Source organism: Argentina silus (genome assembly GCF_951799395.1).
Source record: "Argentina silus genome assembly, chromosome: 1".
Lineage (NCBI taxonomy): Eukaryota > Metazoa > Chordata > Actinopteri > Argentiniformes > Argentinidae > Argentina > Argentina silus.
In genome coordinates, this window is record NC_139655.1 from 177,379 (window position 1) to 184,549 (window position 7,171).

General features: G+C 40.9%; 1 long non-coding RNA gene across 1 annotated transcript in view; it reads right to left on the bottom strand.

Moving 5' to 3' along the window:
• Nucleotides 1-1,554, bottom strand: part of LOC310807739 — a 15,307-nt gene extending 13,753 nt beyond the window's left edge. The window contains exon 1 of the long non-coding RNA XR_014554333.1: nucleotides 1,301-1,554. This is a non-coding gene — a long non-coding RNA (uncharacterized lncRNA). The remainder of the gene's footprint in view (nucleotides 1-1,300) is intronic.
• Between the last annotated feature and the right edge of the window lie 5,617 nt (nucleotides 1,555-7,171).

Below are 7,171 nucleotides of genomic sequence, written 5' to 3' on the forward strand. Positions count from 1 at the left end.
ATGGTGCAGCGTAGTCGGGGCTATAGGCTGCTGTCTAACAGCATTAACACACTATTGTGACACATACAACTGAACTAAAAGGAAAACATGTTTCTAGAATAAACACATCATTGGTTTCAACCTCATCTGTTCACATTTCCCGACCGTATTTATTTATTTTTTGGTATGATTTATTTGTGAGATTTTGAGCATAACAGATATACAAAACACCTCCTACATGAAGTGAAATGAATACTCAGATTAATTCTGTGAAACAAGGTACCAACAAAGAGACAGTTTACCCCCAACTCCCACCCCCACCCCCTTCCCTCCCTTACAGAGAAGTACCAATGAAATAGGGTATAATGGGTTTTGATCCAGGTAATAATGGTAAAGAGTCTAATACTGGCCATGCATGCCTTAACATATACAAAGACATATGTCCGACCGTATTTTAAAAGAAATTACATCCCAAACGTTTTCCAGATTGTCAAAATCGTGATTTGAAATGTCAAATACGTTGGACAGGATCATGCTATCTTATGCTAACAGGCTGCGCTAGTTGACGTCTGATTGATTGACAGTTCAACTTAGCAACGGAGCTAAGTCCCGCCCTCCCTCCACCCTCCCTCCACCCTCCCTCTACCCTCCCTCCCCCGCTTCAGCTGCGGCCTTTCAGACGAGAGTTACGTCCCCAAGTCATCTAGGACCTACGTCTAGGAGATGAGACCGTCCCCCGTCCCCCGTCTAGGACCTACATCTAGGAGATGAGACCGTCCTCCTCCCCCGTCTAGGACCTACATCTAGGAGATGAGACCGTCCCCCGTCCCCCGTCTAGGACCTAGATCTAGGAGATGAGACCGTCCCCCGTCCCCCGTCTAGGACCTACATCTAGGAGATGAGACCGTCCCCCGTCCCCCGTCTAGGACCTACATCTAGGAGATGAGACCGTCCCCCGTCCCCCGTCTAGGACCTAGATCTAGGAGATGAGACCGTCCCCCGTCCCCCGTCTAGGACCTACATCTAGGAGATGAGACCGTCCCCCGCGCTACCGTCCCCCGTCCCCCGTCTAGGACCTCGATCTAGGAGATGAGATGAGGACATTGACCGCTTCAGCTGCGGCCTTTCAGACGGAGAACACGCGCTACCGTCCTCGTCCCCCGCCCCCCCCCCCTGGCCCCGTCCCCCTCCCCCTGACCACGTCCCCCTCCCCCGTCCCCGTCCCCGGCCCCCTCCCCCGTCCCTGGCCCCCTCCCCCTGGCTCCGTCCCCGTCCCCGTCCCCGTCCCCGTCCCCAGATGGAAACAGAAACGACGGCCTACCTGTATCATGTAGAAAACACGCAAAAAGTGTTGATTTAACTGCGAACATAAACCTCACGGTCGGACATCCAAACGGGAAATAAGATTGAGTGGAGAGTAAAGATGTTCCGCCCGCTTGAAACGTGGAGAAATATTAATTATTTAAATCTTCCAAAGACGAAATAAAGTTATGGGAATCACTTATTCCGCCACTCCGAAAAATAAAGACAGTTTGTACGAACCAAAACCATGAAAGGTTGGAGGACAGGTGCGGCAAAGTCAACGAAGAGGAGGAGTCAGTTTCACTCTCGGTTAAAGGAAACGTTAGGCCGACACAAATACAATCCTATGTATATCGGGCTATAATGTAATACATTGAGAAATTCATGTCATCATTTAAAAGTTAATTAGGGGGAATTTAATTTCATTAACTCATTTAGTGCCGAGGGTGAATAAAGTCCAAATTGTCAACATTTTAGAGTGCCAAGGGTGACTTTATTCACCAAAAATGCATCCATTTTGTAGCCAATCAGAGTGTTGTTGCTAGGTAGATACCACATAAAAACAACTTGGCGCTCTTGGTGGTGAGTGTTCTGGAGTTGGTGAGTTCAGACAAACAGGTTCTGGATGACATAAATACTTGTTTTGCAGGAAGAGCATTCCTCACATACTGGAAGACAATTCTTATCATTATACATCTGATTTGATAAGCAGACTGGTGGTGGTGGGGGGGACCTGGGCGGTAAAGCCTGAACATGTTGGGATAAGTTCTTATGTCGTACAGAAACCAGTGTGATAAAGAATAAAGAGGACACGTCTTGCTGATAATGAACAAATAATTAATTAATTAACAAATTACCACTCAGCACAAAACAGGGGACACATCATGTCTGCTTAGAAATGAAAAATCAATATATTAAATGATGATGACATCACATCTGACAGAATCTTTTCTACAGTGTGTTGGAAATCTGTTGTTATGGTGACTGTCCGTCAGCAGGAGACCTGGTCTTCACTCCTCCCCTACAGACAGAGCTGTTGGACACAAGGATGTCAGGGATGGACAACTGGTGGGTAGATCAGCTTTAGCAGATTTGTAGTCATTCATACTGTACTGCATCATCTGTTGGGCACAGATAATTCTGTGATAGCACTTTATTGTGTACATATGTGTTGAGCTTCTGTCTAAGAGCTCATTAATATGTAAACTGTCACTGAATGACAGCCCTGACGTTTACCTGTTCAGGTCACATGGTCCAGAAACACTTCGGGCCCTACATACAGTAAGATGCCTCCTGCAGTACATCAGCAGGACAGGAGAGGGCGCCATTCAGCTGACATGGAGCTGTCTCTGTTGAGAGAAGCACCAAGGCTCTGTACACACACTCTCTCTCTGTCACTCTCACACGGCAGGTAACATGGCCACAGCAAGTAACTAACATGTAACAACTAACATGTAACAACTAACATGTCACAACTAACATGTTTTTACTAACATGTAACAACTAACATGTTTTACTAACATGTCACAACTAACATGTTTTACTAACATGTCACAACTAACATGTTTTACTAACATGTAACAACTAACATGTTTTACTAACATGTAACAACTAACATGTTTTACTAACATGTCACAACTAACATGTTTTTACTAACATGTAACAACTAACATGTTTTTACTAACATGTAACAACTAACATGTTTTACTAACATGTCACAACTAACATGTTTTACTAACATGTAACAACTAACATGTTTTTACTAACATGTAACAACTAACATGTTTTACTAACATGTCACAACTAACATGTTTTACTAACATGTCACAACTAACATGTTTTACTAACATGTAACAACTAACATGTTTTTACTAACATGTAACAACTAATAGGCAGCGCCAGGATGAAAACTATCCCAAAATATGACCATTTTAGTGAAGATCACATTGGTTATGACTGGCTGCATACTAGCTAGCACCAGGCCCGAACATAGCACCATAGCATCCATTAGGCTAGGCTAGCTGACGTTAGCCTCATGAAGAGATTTAAGAAAATACTGATCTTGTGGTTGTTATCATGTATTAGTGGTAGTTATATTGGAATAGTGGGTACACTGAAAAAAGTGAACATGGGCTGCCATTCATGTCAGGAGTATTTTCTATTTGATATAATATACCAATATAACTATGTTTCTGTCATTTCTTTGGTTTAATGCATTGTAATCCCTTTATTCAGCTGAAGTCAAGGCCTCGTTGGTTTCATGTTCTTGACTGACTTTGGATCAAAGAGGAATGTTCCACTCGGGTGACTACTGACGCCATCTTCCTTTCTCAGGTGAAGAGGTGCGAGAGAGAAGAGCCAAAGAGATCAGTCAGAAATCCAACATGACCGTTGAACAGCTACAGAGTTTACATCACTGTGACACTCAGATGGGATTTTAATATAATTACTGTTAAACCAACTACGTCATTTAGCACTTTGCGCAGTGGATACTTTCTTATCTAACGTTCGCTAGTTAAGACAGGTTCGTTAGTTAAGACAGGTTCGTTAGTTAAGACAGGTTCACTAGTTAAGACAGGTTCACTAGTTAAGACAGGTTAGGGTTAGGGTTAGTTAAGACAGGTTCACTAGTTAAGACAGGGGCACTAGTTAAGACAGGTTCACTAGTTAAGACAGGTTCACTAGTTAAGACAGGTTCACTAGTTAAGACAGGTTCGTTAGTTAAGACAGGTTCACTAGTTAAGACAGGTTCACTAGTTAAGACAGGTTCACTAGTTAAGACAGGTTCGTTAGTTAAGACAGGTTCACTAGTTAAGACAGGTTCGCTAGTTAAGACAGGGGCACTAGTTAAGACAGGTTCACTAGTTAAGACAGGTTCGTTAGTTAAGACAGGTTCGCTAGTTAAGACAGGTTCACTAGTTAAGACAGGTTCACTAGTTAAGACAGGTTCACTAGTTAAGACAGGTTCGTTAGTTAAGACAGGTTCACTAGTTAAGACAGGTTCACTAGTTAAGACAGGTTCACTAGTTAAGACAGGTTAGGGTTAGGGTTAGTTAATACAGGTTTGCTAGTTAAGACAGGGTCGCTAGTTAAGACAGGGGCACTAGTTAAGACAGGTTCGCTAGTTAAGACAGGGTCGCTAGTTAAGACAGGGGCACTAGTTAAGACAGGTTAGGGTTAGGGTTAGTTAACGTCAGGTGGAAGTAGAATTTGATGTCTCATCGTTGTCGATGCTGCAGTCAGGTGGTTCCTCAGCTCGGCACCAAACGATGCATTTCTGCTGCTAGCTAGCATTAGCTAACATTAGCTAATATTAGCTAGCCATTCCAGGCATAGCCTACTTCCACGTGTAGGCCCGGTCTAGCACATGCTAGCTAACGTTACAGCAAAATTGTATCACAATATTACTAATCATGAGGACTCCACAGAAAGATGATCATATTTTGGGTCAAATGTAATTTGGGTCCCCTTTTGATGCCCCAACCCCCTCCCCCTTTCCAGAAATCGGTTGAATGTGGAAATGCAAAGACTGTGGTGTCACCAAATCACGAAGATCGGAACTTCTGAAGCATTACAAACTTCATCATAGGCATTTTGGACGCCGCCATGCTTACCATTGCACATATTTAACCTGCCCTTGTTCTTTTACCACCTGGAATGTCCTTAATAGCCATTTGTCAAGAAGCCACCCTCGACTGAACCCATAAAAATATGAGTTGACAACTTTGAAATGCCTTTTGTGTGAATACAATCAAATTTCAACTGTTAAAGACTACGTGCAAAACATAAGGCAGCAAAATATAACATTAGCCATTAGAAACAGAACTTCTCACATTGATATTCTTCTTAATATTTGTCATCCAAATGTCCCTGTTTCTCAAATGACATGAAGGGTACAGAACCTCTGTGTTAAGCTGCATGCAATTTAAATGGCACTAGTTTTATAAAGGAGACTAGACTTTTGTCTTGTTAGATGCTGATATTGTTGGTATTTTATAGTGTTATATTTCATGCAATGTTGGCCTCCATCTTCTGAGGGATGAGGAACCTTTTGTTGGAGCTATTTTTGGATGTTAGGCTTGTTTTTAATTATTATAATTTTATATTTACATTTTATTTTTATATAGAAATCTAATTTATATTTTATATAGCCTACCTTTACTTTTGAATAGGTTTGAAAATACCTCAAAACCTTTGAAAAGGTTTGAATGCCTCACTCATGAGAACTTGATTTTTCAACTTGGAGGAAAGTAACTCAATTACTTGTAACACTGTTGAAAAATACATTGTATTCATACAACATATTACTTTGTAGTTGTGAAGATTTTGGCTCAAGCCAGGGTGAAAATATAAGATAATGCAAAGCGAAAAAATTACTATTTTGCTTTGAGAAAAACTAAAAAAATTAGCTGTAACAATTTTTTTACTGTGATCCAAAGTATCATTTTTTTCAGTTTAGTTATAATGTATTAGGGGTAGTAATAATGGAATAGTGGTAGTTATAATGTATTAGGGGTAGTAATAATGGAATAGTGGTAGTTATAAGGCATTAGGGGTAGTAATAATGGAATAGTGGTAGTTATAAGGCATTAGGGGTAGTAATAATGGAATAGTGGTAGTTATAAGGCATTAGGGGTAGTAATAATGGAATAGTGGTAGTTATAAGGCATTAGGGGTAGTAATAATGGAATAGTGGTAGTTATAAGGCATTAGGGGTAGTAATAATGGAATAGTGGTAGTTATAAGGCATTAGGGGTAGTAATAATGGAATAGTGGTAGTTATAATGTATTGTGACGCCCGCCGTGCGAATGAGGGCGCACGGGAACGTGGGGCGGTAATAAATGGGGTGTATATCTCGCCCCGCTATGTCTCTGCTGTCGCCTCTCTCCCTCTCTCTCTCTCCCCACGCCAGATATGGGGCAGGCCCATATATGGAGTTCCGCCGGCCAGCGTGCAATCAGTGCAATCAGCGGAGCGCAGCTGATACGGATCAGCGCGAGTGGAAGCAGGAGAAAAGGGGGACTCCGACAAACACTGGGAAGGACTGCAAGGAGAGAAGGTGGAAGTAGGTGAGGAGAAGAACAGTAAGAAAGAGAGATTTAAAAGCGCTGTGTATGACCCATTTGTATAGGAGAACCCCGACGAAAGTCCAACCCCCTGACCGTCTGAGAGCCCGCCTGTGTACTGAACTTCGCCTGCTCATGATGTCATGTGAGAGGTTTAATAAAACCAATGTTCAAAATTTAACTGTGTGACTTTTCAACTTGGAGGAAAGTAACTCAATTACTTGTAACACTGTTTAAAAATACATTGTATTCATACAACATATTACTTTGTAGTTGTGAAGATTTTGGCTCAAGCCAGGGTGAAAATATAAGATAATGCAAAGCGAAAAAATATATATATTTGCAAGTAGAAATTATGATTTCACAATATTTGAAAACTTTCATTGGTATTAATTATTGTTTTGATTTAACTTTACGACATATTTCCTTTGAGAAAAAACAAAAAAAATTAGCTGTAACAAATTGACGCAATTTGTTTTACTTTGATCCAAAGTATAATTTTTTTCAGTGTAGTTATAATGTATTAGGGGTAGTAATAATGGAATAGTGGTAGTTATAATGTATTAGGGGTAGTAATAATGGAATAGTGGTAGTTATAATGTATTAGGGGTAGTAATAATGGAATAGTGGTAGTTATAATGTATTAGGGGTAGTAATAATGGAATAGTGGTAGTTATAATGTATTAGGGGTAGTAATAATGGAATAGTGGTAGTTATAATGTATTAGGGGTAGTAATAATGGAATAGTGGTAGTTATTATGTATGTATACCAAGACAACAAGAACACTCAGTTCTTAGTTTGCTTTGCAAAGCGACAGCTTTA